The sequence below is a fragment of the Coturnix japonica genome, chromosome 10 (assembly GCF_001577835.2).
Source record: "Coturnix japonica isolate 7356 chromosome 10, Coturnix japonica 2.1, whole genome shotgun sequence".
Classification (NCBI taxonomy): domain Eukaryota; kingdom Metazoa; phylum Chordata; class Aves; order Galliformes; family Phasianidae; genus Coturnix; species Coturnix japonica.
The window spans coordinates 14,289,448-14,306,693 of record NC_029525.1 but is presented as its reverse complement, the minus strand read 5'-3'; the positions used below and the strand labels follow the sequence as shown (position 1 = coordinate 14,306,693).

The following is a 17,246-nucleotide window of genomic DNA, read 5'->3' as shown; positions in this document are numbered from 1 at the left end:
TCTTTTTTTTTTTTTCATTTCTTAATCTTTTCTTTTTTTTTTTTTTTTTCTTTGCCCTTTCAGGGAGATTGAACTCCAAAGTGTCCCGTAACACAAACAGCTACAACTGCCTTGGGTGTTCCGTTCAAATGAGGGGGGAAAAAAAAAACAACAAAACAACGAAGGATCCATTTCCACCGTTATGACAGAGGCGCACAGGCAGCGCCCGCCGTCATTTCTGCACTGCAAAATAAAACAGCGTTGAACCACTTCGGTTTGGTTGCTCAAATGGCACTGAGAGGGCAGAGCCGCTCCTGCAGCCACATGGAAATCGTGTAACTGTGACATTAGCCTGAATCCCTTCGTGTCATTAAGCCCTTCGTGTCATTAAACCCTTCGTATTCCGCAGCAAAACAAAAGTAAATGCTGAATAAATATATATGTGCTTCTATCAGCCTGAGCTGAGGCACTTCGAAATTCCCGCATCGCTCGGGGGGATAAAAAGAGAGAATGAGTAAAGAAATAAATTAATATATATATATATATCAGAATACTTTCAGTTCTATGAAGAGCCTCTGGGAAATTATTATTAAAAAAGAAATAAAAGGAAAAAAAATATATATATAGGAGGAAAAATAAAACAGAGAATCCCCCCGAGCTGACAATAGCGAGGATCGCACGCTGCGGGGCTGAGCGCGGGGCTGGGCCGCGTCCTGCTGCGCTCGGGGCCGGGGATGCGGGGTCGGGGGCTGCCATGGAGCGGCTTCTCCCTCCCGTTTACAGAGCACTCCTGCCCAGCAGAGCACACGGCAGTTGTTTAGCATGGGGAGTGCTATTAAGTATTGATTAAGAGCATCCTCATGTTATTCCGAGAATATAAAGAGCTATTAAGAGCCATTTGACTTTACCAGAAAGTAGCGAATATTAGTTAATGAGTAACGGGGAAAGTACAAACGAGTGCAGCGACCGGGCCCCCGCCCGGGGTGAGCGAGATTGGATTCTTTCAAAGGAAGCAGAAGAGAAAAGGGGGAAAATATTTCTCTCTTTTTTTTTTTTTAATTCCAGCGAGAATTTCTACCGAGAACAATCTAAGCCAACAGCTGCGACAGGTGGAAGGGAGATAATTGGGCAAAGGCTGCTTCGGCCAATTCGCATTACGGGGAAATACCAGCCCGGTGCCGGGCGTACTGTGGGGCGACGGGGGGAAACAGCAAAACCTCGATCAGAATTATAGACAGAGGGAAAAGGCGGAGGGGAACAACCTCGAGGAGATCCCCATTGCCCGCTGCGGGCAGAGGGTCCCGAGAGACGCAAAGTTGCCTCTTCGTCCGTCTGCCCCTTCGCTTTGAGGTTTAGAAAAGGGCGTTTCTCGGAGACAACTTAATGCCCGGAGTCCTTTTCTTTTAAACTGCTTTTATTGCTATTGCACTTCCTACCGCAAGATGCAGAGCAAGTCAGCGGAGTTTGTATTACAACTATGTCATAATGTTTCACTGATGCAAAACATGTAGCCAGAGGGGGTTGCTAATGATTCCTGGATTAGAGAGAAGGAGAGCGAGAAGTGAGAAAAAGAAAACCTGCTTTCTTTTCTTTCTTTCTTTCTGTCTTATTTTTAAAGCTCCGTGAGCCGTTCCCGTGAATATCCGGCACTCGCAACATCTCAGCACCTCGCACAGACACGCGGCTCTGCCACGAGCCTTTTAAACACCGCGAACGTTTTGCATATTCCACCTATTAATTATGTTCAGAGCCTATTCATTTCAGGAGGATCTTTCTTAGAGAACGCCAAACTTTGGGTGTGGGATCCCGTGGGAAGCAGAGCTTTCCCCTTCGGGATGGAGACCGAAGCGAAGCTGCCATACTGTCACCAGAATAAAATGCTTCCCCCTGTCCCAGTGCAGGCAGCTACTCCGGGCTGAGAGCGGGGCGATGGAGGGGTTGGATGTTTCTGGGATGCAGAGGAGCACATTGCAGAGGTGCCCCGGGGTTTTCCTCACCCTTCTCCTGCGCTAGACTCTGGGCCCACTCTGACCCGGGCAGGGTGAGGTGATGGGAAGGTTTGAGAGGAGGGTTATCACCTAAGGGGCACCTGCACAGAGCAGGGAGGGATGGAGGCTGCTGGAGAGTTTAGGGTCTCCCGGCCCATCCCGTTCTATTCGGCTAAAATGCAGCTGGGAAAAATCCTTCCCCCCCTCCCCCACCAGTCTATAACAACAGAAACAACAACAACAACAAGATCAATATTATTATCATTGTTTTCTTTCGAAACCCGTGCGGGGAGCCGCAGTACCCCGGCCCCACAGCCGCCGGTATCAGAGCAGAGGGTCGGGCCATTGCCACCTCCCTGACCCCATACTCTGCTGGGCCGGGTACAGCCCTGCCACGCTGCTGTGCTCCCAGCCGTCGCCATCCTTTTCCCATCACGGGGCAGTTCCCTCTGGCTCCTCACTGTTTTCCCCAATCCCTGTCCCCTTGTCCCGGCCCGAAGAGGACAGAAGAAGCTTTGTATGGGTAAAGACACTGGGAAGCATCACGGTCAGGTGGGACCAAAGGGCCTGGAGCATCCCTTGGGAGAAAAAAGCTGGATCCAGGGCTGAGCTTTGCACCCAAATTCCTCCTGTGCGGGCAGCCCCCAGCCCTGCTCTCCTCCCTCCCCCTCCGGCTTTTTTCTTTTATCTCCAGATCTCGCTCAGAGGAGATGAAAAATAAAAAGTTTCAAATGTGACCTAGTTCCATCTCCCCCTCCCTTCCCCCTTCCCTTTAGATATTCACGTCATCTATTAAGTGGGGGGGAGGGGGGAGGAGGGAGAAGCTAAATTTACGAGGTCTGGTGGGTTCTGGAGTCTGGGTGCTGGGAAACAGGTGTTGGCAGTTCGCTAGAGTGTCAGTCAACTTTTGGAGATGAAGTCATTAGGGAGGTAGTCTCCTCGGAACAATCTGGTGGTTGCAGTCGGAGTTAATTTATACTGGAGGGGAAAAAAAAAAAAAAAACGAGAGAGGGAAAAAAATAAAAAGAAAAGAAAGAAAAGGGGGGGAAAAAAAAAGCCTGTAGAAATACCGAAAGGGACAAACATAACGAGAACAGATTCACACTCCTACAGATTCTGCCACTAGGAAGTCACAGCCTGAGAAAAATAGCCGGCTATGGCGGAGCGGGAGGGGGGGGCTGCGGGCGGCTCCGGCCGGGGCAGCGGGGCCGGGGGGACAGACCGAGAGCCGAGAGGGGTCCCGCCCCGTCCCACCGTCTCGGTTCCAAAGGCGACCGGAGGCGACAACTGTCCGGGAGGCGGCTGGTCGGGGTCACCTCCCCCCACCCTCCCGCTCCATCCACCGGGGCTGGAAATTGTCAGTGACCCTGAACTGTTTCTCGGCTGCGTTTGAAAAGGCAGGCGATCCGCGGGCCGAAACAAAAGGTTTCGTGTGCACAAATACAATCTCCTCGGGGCCTAAGCAGCGCTCCGGTGCCGTATGGCCGTGGCCGCTCCGCTCCCTCCGCCGGGGAAGGGACGGCCCGGGGGAAAGAAGGGGGGCGGGGGGGGAGCGGCCGCCGAGGCGTGGTCTGGCGCTGCCCGTCAGCGCCGCTTCAAAGCGGGGGAAGCACCGCTGCTCAGCTCCCATCGCCCACCCCCCCCCCTTTTGGAGTTCGGTGACAAATCACCTCCGTTGTACCAACCACTTGTTTCTTTTGGTATCGCGGGGAAAGATTTCATTAATGCTCCTCTGGCCGCCCTTCCCCCTTCCCCTCCCTCCGAATCTATTCTCTCGTTCCGAGTGTGTCTTCTAATCATAATTAAAATCGTCTCATATACATCGGCGTCTCTCGTGCGCATATTGAATTGCAGGTGACCGGACGGAATGTTATTTCACTCGAGTCGCTCGTTTTTACATTTCCACCAAAAAAAAAGAGAAAAGAAAATAAAAGACAACCTGCCCCCCCACCCCCCCTCTCCGCCCTTAACCCCCCTCGGCCGCAGATAAGGCGGATTGTGAATATCGATAGGGAGGAAAGAGGCAATAGTCGCAATCGATCGCTTAACAGGCGGCCGTCATGCATCACGTTCAATTCCACGGCAGCCCGGCACTCCACTTAATATAATTAAGATTAAAACTGAAGTGGTGGAGGAGGGAGCGCCCATCGTTGGCTTCGCAAGGACAGCAGCCGCCATTCGGGCTGGGGTCACCTTTAGTGCCAAGACGTCCCCCTCTGTCCCATATAGAGCGCTCATAGGTGCGGGCTGCGCGGGTGCGGATGTGCGGCTCTGACCCTGAGCGGAACATCGCCCCCAGGGCTCTATTTTCCCCCTCTTTTTTTTCCTTCTCCTTAAGAGCCGTTATTTACAGTCTCATAATTAAGCCAATATGACGGGTTTGAACCAGAAATCCAGCCCCACTCGCTGTGCGGAGAAGGGGGACTGAAGCCAAGTTTATTGTCTATCATTTCAAGGGGTTAATTTACGCGCTATTATCGTTTCTGTGCGGCTGAGGCCACAAACGAAGCATAAATCGAGGTGCCTGGGTTCCGTTCCGGGCAGTGTGACAGGCAGGGTGCACGGCTAGGGCTGGAAGCAGCAGCGCACGGGGGGTCTCCTCCAGCATCACGTTCATTATGGGGGTGACCATTCGTGGGTTTTTTTTTTCTTTTAATTTCTCTTCTTTTTTAAAAATGATTATTTTATTTTATTTTTTAGCAGCCGTGCTTTGTTCCGTTTATTTTCCGACACCCTTTATTCCCACTCGACGCTGTTGACCCCCCACCCGGGCACAAACAGAACCCACAGCGGCACAGGGCCGGAGAGAGCCCTCCCAGCACTGCTCTATGCCGGGCGGCCCCGCGCGTAACGCTGCGCCGATGGTCGCGTCGGAGCGACTCGGAACGATCTGAGCCGGAGGAATATTAATCAAATCAATCAGGGTTGACAAATGAGAAATATTGGAGGGAAGGTGGTAATTTACAACTTTGTTATTAGTTAAGAATCTCCCGCCTTGTAAGAGTAATTAATAACTCCTGGATGGGAACGATTTGGAGAAGGGAAGGCGACAGCGCCTTGAGATGAAGCAGGAGAGAGGAGAGGGGCTGGGAAGTGAACTGCGCCGCCGCGAAAGAGAAATTGCAAATGATTTTTTAAAAGACGTCTGCGGGGGCATTATACATATAATATGGATGTAATGTATACACCCCTGTAAACATGGCATATTCAGAGGGAGGGCGAGAGAGAGAGAGAGAGCAGACGGGAAATAAGTACTGAAAAATAAATCAAAACATCGATTCTTGCGGTCTCATCTCCCATCCAGAGATGAGACGCGGAGCTGGATTTCAAAGTACTTCAAAGAAATTATACCCAATATGCAAAAGTGCGAACTGGAAAGCAGAGGAGGGGCTCCGAGCTGCTCCCAGAGATGGGTTTTCCCCCTCTCGTTCACCCTCGCTCTTCCTCAGCAATGGCTGATAAATGTGAAGACCCCAAACACCCGCTCAGATGGGAAAACTCAATTGTCTGTAATGTTTATTGTGTTAACCCTACTTATCTGCGGAACGCTCCCCTCCCTCCCCATCCCTCCATAGCCGCACATTGATTATTAGACTGTATGGACCCCCCCCCCCCCCCCCCCCCCTTCACCCCCCCACCCCCCCTGTCCCCCCCCCCCCCTCCCCACCCGCCCCTCTTTCACGACCCCACCCTCCACAACTGACCAAAATAATGACTTGTTGGAAAACTATAAATCATTTTCGTGTTCGAGTCCCTGAAGACTCTATGTAAGTAAATAGGCTTACTGTGAAACAATGCACAGATCCGAGTCCTTCTCCGGATTGCTTCCAACTGCTGCCATCTCCAAAACTTTTATTTACAAGAGAAGTAGAAGGGAGAAAAAGGGAAAAAAAAACAAAAAACAAAAAACAAAACAAAAAAAAACTTTGGCAAACTTTATCTCTTCTTTATTATAAGCTTCAGCCTCGCCTTGGTAAGCCCCAGCCTGCTCTACAAAAGGTGGCTAGAGATTGAGATTTATTGGTTTCCAAATGAAAAGATTCATTCGATATAAGAGGTTAACTCAAAGTTCCTTAAACCGTGACTAGCATTGGCAAGGAGCTCTGCCTACTCAGCACAAAGGCAGTTCAAAGAAACCTTTAAAAATACACACAGATATACATACACACAAACACACTCTCACACTTTAGCCTCAACTGCAATTTTCTTTTCATTTTTGTTTCTTTCTGCCATTACAAAGCCTTGAGCCCCTTTGTAGGTAGCTGGAGGGTTCTTTTTCTTTCTCTTTTTTTTCTCTCTCTCTCTTTTTTTTTCTCTTTTTCTTTTTCTTTTTTTTTTCTTTTTCCCCGAGCTGAACTTTGCCATTTTGGTGTTGACCAACCCCCTTTTTCTTTGGCCGCCACTGAATGAAAAGGCTCCAGGAAAAAAAAAGAGAGAGAGAGAGAGAGAGAAAGATTAAGAAGTAAAACGGGGTGAGGTGAAAAAAAAAAAAAAAATCCTTGTAATTTATAGTGAACGGAGCAACGTTTAAAAAACTAAGAATCATCGAGCAAACCCCATAGAAAAGCCCCAAATGGGACAAAGAAATGGGGAGGTCAGGCGAGGTGAGGGACGAGCAGAAAGGCAGCGAAGCTGCAGTGCTGCATCGAGCGGGGATGTCCCGGAGCCGGGGCTGTGCGTGGGGTTGGCCGTGGGGCCGTGCGGGGCCGCCCGGAGCCGCACACGGAGCGGAGGGCTCCGTCCTGGGTGTGCAGGCTGAGCTATGGAGATGGTAATGAGGGAAAATTAACCCGGCCGTTTGTTACATTGCAGGGAGATCAATGCCTGACCCAGGGCTGAGGGATAGCTTACTTCTGGGGGAAAGATATGAGATAATCGCTCTGAAACACGCTGGTGGCGAAGACAAACAGGGAGCAATTTGAATCTCGCGTTTCATCCTAATAACAACAATAAGAAAAAGAATCAGAATAATCCTCAAGCAGGAGCCTGCGGGCTGCGGGGGGCCGGGAGGGCACAGACGGCCGCGATCACCCATCCCCCGGCTCTGGGAGGGCGAGTCGGGGCTGTTGGTAGGGCTGGGAGTTGGGTACTGGGGCAGAGATGGAGGCTGGAGGGCTGAGAACAGCCGACCCGGCCGGGATGTCAGATTTGCAGCAAAACCTCGAAATAAAGCGTGAGAAGATGAAGGGATTGGATAAATTCATCCAGAGGAGAGAGAGAGAGAGAGAGCTGCTGTCTTTAAAAGCAGCCAGCGGAGCTAATGAAATCTTTGGGTAGGAATAGGGTCCTTTTTTTTTTTTCTTAAACTAAGACATCAGTAAACCCACAATACTGGAAATAGTGACAGTGCAAAATGAATCGGCCGCCCATAAAGAGAATAGGAAACACAAAATCCGAGCGGGGAGGGGGTGGCTATCAGGCGTGGAGCATCACAAAACGAATCGCTGTTAGGCAGCCGAGGAAGGTAGCAGCGCTCTGCCCGAGTTCCTGCAGACAACACAGGCAGAGGGACGGGCTCTGACCTCCTCCTATTGTCCGAGCTGCCGCTGGCTGCAGGGAGGGAGAGATGGAGTCGGAGCTGAGCAACGTCCAGCGAAGTTTGCTGGGTGCAGCCCTTCCATTCGCTCCTTTAAGCTCAATTCAGAGTTGGTGTAAAACCCGCTAGGATGTCCGATGCCCCTTTTAATGCTTTTAAAGTTTTTCCTTTAAGTCAGCTCATCTGTGCTTCTCCCGGAGGTTTCATTATCACCGTTATTTTTTATTATTATTATTTTCCGGGTTTTTTTTTTGTTTGTTTGTTTTTGTTTTTTGGGGTTTTTTTGTTTGTTTTTAGGCAAAGCGCAACTATCAGCGAGAGCAGGAAATTTTAGGTCACTGTGCGCTTAATTCCCAAGGGTCGTTAATTAGTAATGTTGCAGGAGTAAAGGCAGAAACTTGTTGGCTGAGATTAGATTATGGAGGCAGGAAAAGCTGCCGGTGGGTTCCGTTGCATCCACAACAAGGGACGAGTTTTCTCATCCCGAAAAATAAAGCTGTCACGCACAGCAGCGATCCCTGAGCCCTCGTACGTGAGCGGCGGCCGACCCCGCGGTGTGGCAGGGGCTCAGAAAAGCGTAATAGAGTGTGGGGAGATGGGACTTAACGTGAGCGAACAGTCCGTGATGAAGGTTAGGGAGCGGCTGGAGAAGCCGCTGTCACAATTTGGACTCTCCTGACAGGAGGACGGGAGGAGGGCAGGGTCGCCTGCAGGTTGTGGGGTAAAGTTTGAACTCCAATATCTGACCAGCAGAAATATTCACCGTTATAGAGAAAACGACTTCGGGAAGAATCAAACGGGGAAGTGTGGGGTGTGTGTGTGGGGGGGGGAATCAAACCGCGAAACGGCCCCTATAGCCCGAAAAGGAACAAACGGGGAAGGCACAAAAAAAAAGGGAGAGAAAGGGATTCTGCGGGGCTGGGATGTTCCGACGAGAATAAATGCCAACTGGGAAATCGGAGAAGAGACTGCACAGCCTGTCTGGTCAGGGGAGCGGGGCTGAAAAATTACAGCTGGAGCAGAGCTGCCCCTGGCTGCCTGCTTCTCCTCTCCGGTTTTGTGATATAGATCAGCTTTAGCAACAAGTATCCCAGGATCGAAACCGATTCCTATTGGAGATTCTCGGATTTATCCCAAGAGCGACATAGTTTTAATTGTACGTTGCTTAAAGTACCGTTTCTCCAAAGATGTGAAACAAATCGTCAAAGTTTCGCAGCGTCCCGGGGCTTTTCCCGCCGCCCAAAAATGCTCTGTGACACTCAGATCCCCTCCGCACATCCCGATCAGTTCGAGGATGTGCAGCCGCACCGTCAACCTGAACGCTGAGAATCCGTTAGAACTGATTTGGGAGAACTTCTGATGGGGTGGGGTGGGACGGTGTGGGGAAAAAAGGAAGAAGAACCAAAGAACTGCCCAACTTCTTCCGTGAGCCCACAAGCAAGAAAGGTTTCGATATCTGCTTTTTAATTATCCTGTCCGGGTAAGGGCAGGGCAGGGTGGCTGGGCACAGCCTTTGGATGGAGGTGGAAGGGCCTCCAAAGTTGATGTACATCTCTATTTCTTTCATTCCCCCTCGGAAGCTCTCACCCAGCAGCACCCTGAGCCGATCCGTCACAACCAACCTCACAGAACTCCCTTTTTTATCCCCCCCACCCCCCAATTAACAGCAATATATTTTCATCATTAGAGGCCACGGCTATAAATATCTGTCTATTTCAAAGGGGGAAAAAAAAAGCAAGCCAAGACAGAAGAATGGCTGCCTTTCCACCCCCCCATCCCTCCACCCCCCCGGCACACCCCCACTTCTCAGGGCTGAAATGAGCACGGAAACTCCGCACCGCAGAGAAAGTGCGATGGGGCAGAGGCAGAGAGGCTTCATTAGTCCCCGGGCCGGGGACGCAGCAATCAAAGGAGCCCAACTGCATCTCTGCAGATCATTTCGGCGCTTCACAGAGCGATTCAGGCTGGAAATCTGTAAAACCCACGCCAACCTTTCTCCTTTCGCTACTAGGCACCCTTTGACACGGCTGTATTGAAGTCGGGGCTGGAAGGTCCTTGGAGGTCTCCGAGTGTGACAGTACTTAGAATAGCGGGTAGATGGCACAATTTTCTAACATTTAGAGAGAAGAACCCACGCTGGGAGCAATAAGTCCATTTAAAAGCCCTTTATTTAAAAGGAACAAAGATAACTGACAAACAAAGTACAGAGACATCTCAATGAAATTTCTAGGGGAGAATAAAAAACTCACCAAAAAAAAAAAAAAAAAAAAGAAAGAAAAAAGAAAAAAAGAGAGAAAAAAATACAAGTTCTCGGCTTTATTTATTGTCATTTTAAGTACAACACCGAAATTAAATTAAAGGAAATTCAAATGTATACGACTCTAAGAAGCCAATATTGCTCCTGGATGCTTAAATCGGAGATCCGGGAAGGGTAAAATAGAAGCAGCTATTGGAAAGGAAGGAAATTCAGAACCAGGGTTAACGTTTCAGCACGAACACCGCTCTCGCATCCCCGTTGTTTAAAGGACTCCATCACATCAACACATGCTTTTTTTTTTCCCAAGACGAATCGCAGAAAGATGTGGTCAAGATCGGAGGGGGGGGTGGGTGGGGGTTGTTAGGTTGGGGGGAGGGAGAGAGCTGAGGTTGGGAGATACTTTCTAGGAAAGGGAAATAATCCGAAGGGCGCAATGCGGCCGCATTTCAGTAATTTTTTCTTTCCTTTTTTTTTTTTTTTTTTTAACAGTGCTTGAATCCAACAATGAATGGTGGTTCCTTCTGAGTTCGCTCCTTTTATCCGCATCCACGCTAATGGGAAGGGTTCAAAGCAAAGGCTGGGAAAAAGGGGAGCGGTGTCAGCGGGAGCGCAGCATCTCTCCGGGTGGTGCCTCCGCGTTTGGGGAGCGGCACGAGGGACGTTCGGGGGGCGAATCTCCCCCTTTATCATCATCCACCTTACACTCAGAAGCTCGACGAGTTTTGAGACCTAACACGCGTCTCGTCGGTGTTTTGGGTTGAAATGGGGGAAAATACGGAAAGAGGACGGGGGCGATGCGGAGAAATAGGGCACTGACCCGCTCTGCCCGAGCCTGTGAGCTTCCCCTACCAATAAGGCTCCCAAACCAGGGATACACGCACCGACCGTGTTGGAAAGGGGGGGGATAAAAGGAGGGAGGAAGGGGGGGAAAAAAAAAAAAGAAAGAAAAATGAAAGAAAAAGCGAAAAATAATAACAGAGGAAAGGCAATAGGCGGTGTGTTCTCTCGAATCTGTGGTGCTGTAAAGAAATCAGGTTCCGTACAAATGGTTGTATTTGGATGGGTGCTTTTCCGACTTATTTGTTGAGTAAATCTCCCTCACTGCGCTGAAGGCGAATCCCTGTTGATAAATCCATCATTACCGTTTGGGAACGGGGAGACAGCCGCGCCGCTGAATTTATCTTACATTTGTAGCGCTTTAATAGACATTTATTAAATGCTTTTAGAGAGAGACATGGGGCGCCTGATTACATCCTAGTTATAGACAGAACATAAAGACACACGTTAACAGCAATTTACAAGGGGGGGTGGGGGGGAAGAAAAGGAATAAAGAAAAGAAAACAAAGAAAAGGCGAAGTTTGGGAGCGGAGCTGTTGGAGGCGGACATCGGGCGCATTTCGGCAGCCACACAGAAGAGCAGATTTTTCTGCTGCGTTTCTCGGAATAATGACCGTGGCCTACGCGCTACGCGTGTGCGTGCGGCCTTAGAGGTGCGGCGGTGCTGCACACACGCGGATCTGCGCGCACGGACCGAGCAGCGCTGCCCGCACCGCTCCGTTGCGACCGGCGGCAGAAGAATACAGAGATCGCCCGCGATGGATTCATCACCCTCTTTCACACTCGCCCTCCACCCCCGCCCCCCCGCCGGCTTTTAACTCTAATTTCAATCTTCTTCAACTGGAGAATCTCCAGGGACCTTGGCAAACTTGTGTAAAATAGTTAAACCGAGCGTGTTTCAAAGAGGATCGCTGAGTTCCTCTTCCTGCCTTAATAAACCGAAAGGCCCGGTTCAAAGACAAGACGCTAGAATCAAAATCCAGGCTATCTCCCGGCTCGCACGGCGCCAGCGGGCTCGGAGCAGCGCAGCGTTCCCGTGCGTTGATGGGCACGTAGCGACAAACCCTTCGCCCTGCTTTTTGTGAGAGTGGAAATCCTTCCTTTGGGCTTTTCTTCCCTTTCTCTGTCTATTTTTTTTTTAACCTCCCCGTGTTTCTATCAGCCCCTTTTCCCGTGGTCTCGCAGACACACGCTGGGCCTCTCCCTGCTCCCCTCGCTCTGCCCTTTGCCAGCAGCTCCCACCGATGCGGCCCCGCGGAGAGCTGCGTTTTACTTCGTGTTTCCAGCATCACCTCCTCGTTGCCATCCCAGCCCCGAGCCCCAGCGAGGCTGCACCGCCGGGATCACACACAGCTCAACCCTTTGCAAAGGGTCGTCAGGGACGCACAGAATCCCCCCCTCCCCAAAAGGAGATTCCCCGCACCTCCAGAAGAAAAAAAAATCTCGAACCCATCCCTCGGCCGCTTCCCTTTCTCCGGAACAGTTCCTCTATCTAAAAGTTTCCCAAAGAAAATAAATACAAGTGACACTGTGCCGGGGGAAAGCTCATTAGTTCGTTGTCCAACTCTAATAAAAGAACAGAAGTGCAAATTATAGAGTTCAGCCTCAACACACGCTCTGTCAACTAAAATCAACCGGGCGCAGCCTTGATTCAAATAGCTGCGAAGTTGGTCCGCAATTCTAAACCACCGTTCCCCCCCCTCTAACCCCCTCCCTTCCCACCCCACCTCCACCGCCGCGGGGACATTTGGTGGAAAAATATTGTTCCAAAGGGGGGGAATGGCAAAGCTCAGCGTGTAGGAAGAGGGGTGCGCGATCCCATTTCCCCACCGATGATCCTAATGAAGGAACGCGGTGCGGAGATGGGATGGGGCTGCGGGTGCGTGCGGGGCCGGGGGGGGGGCCGGAGGGACAGCACTGCTGAAATAACATCTCCTTTCCAGCAAAGGTAGAAGAAGAAACGGCCCCTTTGTTTTGGTAATTAGCTAAGCCCAAACTAGGAAAGCAGATGTGTTTGCTTAGCTAATCATGAGACAAGTTTCTTTCAAAGAACTTCACTGGGCGATTGCAGCCCTTCCATCACAACCGCGTTTTCCTCTCCCTGGTCGCCCACCCCCCTTCTCTTTTGATTTTATTTTGGCCCCTCACGCTCAGCTCCCTCTGCCCCAGGTGGGAGAGGGCGACCCCCCCCCCCACCCCGCTGTGCCACGCCGCTCTGTTGACATTTTATAGATGGGGGATGGGAGAGGGGAAAAAAAAAAAGAAGGGGGGGGAAATAAAGTTTTAATGACATGTATGACATATTAAATTAGGCAGTTTTACAATTGGGTTTGAATGTGATGCTAACTGATTACAACTGTGTTATCAAAAGGGTGATAAGATTTATAACTCCGTGAGCACAAGCCTCTCCTCTTAATGACAATAGATGTTCAATAGCAGAAATCTGGTTTCTATTTCCCAAGAAGAGACGCTGTGTGTCTCCGTTGCCCCTTTATTACCGCAGGACTCAAGATCCTCTCTCCAACAGCTTGGCACTTGGAAACCCACAGGCCGGGAATACCTTTATGGTCCCTATTAACTACTGGGTTATTTACACTTTCGCTGGTGCTTCTCACTCAATACCCGTATCACATCCGACGGATAACACGGCCCCGCTCCGGCCCTTTCGCTGCGTGGTTGGGGTTTGCAGTTTGCTTTTCTTTGCTTTACAATATAATGGGGGGAGGGAAATAATAATAATAATAATAATAAAGCAGCGCTCTGTCCCTCACACCCTTCTCCTCCCCAGCTCCCTAAACCAACACATTAAGCAAACTTTAAAAACTGGGTTCCTATTACAAAGCAGCGCCCAGGACTAACTGCTTTAAAATTACTGCATAATTAGATTTAGTTGAATTTCACCATTAATTAGGCAGCCGCACTGCGGGGAGCCTTTGAAATCTGAGAAAATGGGAAAAATCATCTGAAGCACGTTTTTTAAACCCGACTTCAATAAATCCTGACAAGGCCTGCATTGCTCCGTGTATCTCTTTCCACCCTACAAAGCAAAGCGGAGCGAGCGCGATCCCCGGGACCCACGAAAGTTTTAATTAAAATAAAAAGAACCCCCCAGCCGGCTTCCCACCGCCGGAGCGCCTCGCAGCGGCCCCGTTCCCCTTCTATCCTCACCACCCCCCCACCCGTCCGCCCCCCATCCCCTTTATTTTGTCGCATCTGCCGGTGCTCCCCGAGCCCACAGTGGGTCCGACCCGGGTGGGTCGCGCTCGCACTGGGGAGTATCTCCCCCTGTTCACCGCCGCTCTCTGCAAGCGGCGCAGCTCCGCAGGGCTCCGCGCCCTCCGTCCCCGCGACTCCGCCACCCGCGGCCGCCCCCGCGCCGGTCCCGGGCCCCCCGCGCTGCCGCTGGAAGCGGCTGATCCGCGCGGTGCGCAAGCCAAGGCCGGGGCCGCCATGTTGTGGGTTGCAGCTCATCAATGCCCGGCGCAGGGCTTTTCCCACGCGCTTCCCACCGCGGGTTTTCCCTCCCCGCAGCGCGGAGCGGGGGGGGTTCTCCACCTCCCCCCCCACCCCTTCCCCAACCCCCCGGGTGGGAGCCCAGCGGGGCCGCGAGCTGCGCCCGGCCCCGGCAGCCCCACGGGCGGGCTGGCACCGCCCGCCAGGCGCCTCCTCTCGCCCCAGCCCTCCGCTTTTGTCTGAACTTGGGAGAGCCGCCTCCCCTCCGCGCCCCCTCCGCGCCCGCGCAGCCGCCTCCCCCCCAACCCCCCGCCGGCGGGGCCGGGGAAGCTTCGGGCGAGCGGCGGCGCGGAGGAAGAGGAGGAGGAGGAAGAGGAGGAGGAGGGGAGGCGAATCCCGGTGCCCGAGCTGCTCTCTGCAGCTCTCGTTCCGGGTCGCCTTCGGGTCTCTCCCCGCCAGTCCCCTCGCCCGTGGTGGGGAAGGAATCGAGATTTAAAACCCAAACAAAAACAGAATAAAAGAGAGGGGGAAAAAAGGGAGAAAAAAATAGAAAAGAGAGGGAGGGTTGGGGGGGGGACGGCAAGGGAAGAAAAAAATAGAGACTTAAAGGGAAAGAGTCGCCATGTTTAGCAGCTTTCTTTTTTTTTTTTTCCCCTTCCCTCTTTAAAAAAAGATCTCCTCAGTTCCACATAGAACCAGCTTCTCGATCCCAACCCTCCCCTTTTGTCCAATTCAATCTTTGGGTAGATCTTTTGTTCTAACTCAGCATGAAAAGAAAAACTTTCTTTAAATGCTATAAACTTAAAACTAACTGCAGTCCCTAAACAAATCCCTCTCGGAGCACTGCAGACCCATATAGGTCTGCGTATCCATGGGGCTCGTGCGTGCGGGTGTGCGTGCGGGTGTGCTCTGATTGAACCCTGGTGCTTTTCTGTTTACTATTATTCTCAGCGAACCAAAGCTTGCTGCGAGGAACTTATAAATACAGAGAGAGCTTACAGGCTTTACGACATAAAAAGCGGAGAATGTTTTGGATTTGAAAATCATAAATTATAATTTAATGCCAATAACAATTTACAACAAATGGTTGTTTACAATAAACTAACACAAAACAAACAAGTCAAGATCCTGTGTTCTTAGTAAGCATAAAAACTTCACACACACACACTCACATGGATAGCACTTGCAATAGAAAAAGCTAAATCTAGAGGTCAGCAATCCCCTGCAATAATAGTATATTTATATATTTATAGATATTTATATATTTATAGGAAAGGAGCCATGATTCAGATGGAGAGCCCCGCTCGGCTCACAGCCCTGCACCCTCGGCCCCAGCGGCCACAGCCCGGGCTGGAGTCCACTTTACGGAACGAGCCCTCTCCCCCCCGTCTGCGAGACCACAGCACGGTGTGACCAAAGCGTGGCCAAGGGGAGAAGGGGAATCCTCAGCCGGGAACAAAATTGCGAGCTTTCGCGTCCAGAGCATCCGCCACAGAGCAACGGGAGGGCGGCCGGGGAGGGGAGGGTGGGTTGGTGAGGGAGGGGAGAGAGAGGAGAAAATAAAAATGACCCGCAGACGCACAAAACCAAAGAGCAAAGCCCTTCCTTCCGAACCACCTCGCGTCGCCCCGCAGCGCTGCCCGGCTGCGGCTCTGCCCGCTGGGTGAGCGGCGCTGCGGGAGGCCCTGCGGGACGGGGCTGCGTGACCGCCCGCGCGTGGCCGTGTGCGGGGAGCGGGGGGCGACCCGTGGGGAGCGTTCGTACAGTCCGAGGGCAAAAGCAAAAAGACCGATCCGCTGGAGGGGATATATACATGAAGAACCGACTCCTCAGTGCTAGAAGCTACAGCCACTCCAATTGAAGACCTCTCAATGACAACGATAGATGGCAACTACAGAGCGTTGTAAAAAAATCACACGTACTTCAAGAAAACTCATTGCAAACAACTGACCTATATTTACAATACTGCTATTACCTTGCTTGAATGATCTTGTGCGCCTATGTCAGACATTTACAAAAGATTTTCGCCCCATTCTGATCATAAAATAGATACCGATCTCCAGATTTCTAATACTTCTTCACAACAATACCTTTCCTACGCAGGCACTTCAGGGTGACAAAAATAAGGGCCTTTTTTTTGTGTGTGTGTTTTTTTCTTTTTTTTTTTTTTTTTTTTTTTTTTTTTTTCCTTTTCCTTCCAGAAAATCCATTTTTAATTACCAGGAGGATTGGATGAATGGGGGGTTGTTGGCTCACCGTTTCAGAACGGTGCTTCCTCAAACCACAGATCAACCACCAACTTCAGTCCTCCGCCCCCAGCCCGGAATTAAACAGGTAAATACACTACAATACATCTGCTACAAACTTACTGTGACAAGTAAACAAATCAATCGCCTATGGGCCTAAATGACTGCAAACTATAGAGAAGTAATGCGGTTTCTGAAAGACATTTATGACAGCCAAACAGGTTTCAGATATCAAATAATATTTTAATTTCTGAATACTTTCAATTTTCCTTGGAATATAACACACAAAGACTCGACCAAACAGTTCAGTTATTATAACTTTTACAGTATACAGAAATGTTGCACTTAAAAAACAACAAAAAAAAACCAACAACAAAAAAAAGAAACAAAAATAAAACAAAAAAAACCTTCAGTTTTTTTTTTTTTAAACACAAAACTGTAAACTCTAAGATACTGAATCAATCACGTTATCTATAAGTGCCAACAGTGTTATTTTGTCATGCTGATTTCAATGGTATTTTTTAAAAAGGGAAAATATCAACAATTATTATAATACAAAGGGCTTGCAAATATACAAACAGATAGAGGAGTTTAATAACAATTCATGATGAACTATGTGGAACCCAATTCGAATTACAAAAGTTCACTTCGCTTGTTTGTTTGCTTTTAAATCAAAACCGCAGTGTGTCTTGGACACAGTTCCTTCTACCTAGAATATAATCCCCACAGTTCATTTTCTGTCCGAAATATCAAAAAACCGAGATTTGGGGGGAGCTGTATGACACGTGTGGTTCATTCGGGTCTCTATAATTATAGCTCTCTCAGCTTCAAGCTTAGATTTTGGGTCACCACCTTAAGTGCGCTTCCATCACCGTGATGTTGAGTTTGTGTTTCTCTCTCTCTCTCTCTCTCTCTTTCCTTCCTTCCTCATACCGATACGTTCGTCGGAC

The 17,246-nt window shown here is 50.2% G+C and overlaps 1 long non-coding RNA gene across 1 annotated transcript; it reads right to left on the bottom strand.

The window, feature by feature from the left end:
* Nucleotides 1–2,216: 2,216 nt before the first annotated feature.
* On the bottom strand, nt 2,217–2,964 carry LOC116653888. The gene is made up of 2 exons (XR_004308480.1): nt 2,802–2,964; nt 2,217–2,545 (listed from the first exon to the last, which is right to left on the bottom strand). It is a non-coding gene; the product is annotated as an uncharacterized LOC116653888 (long non-coding RNA).
* Nucleotides 2,965–17,246: the final 14,282 nt, after the last annotated feature.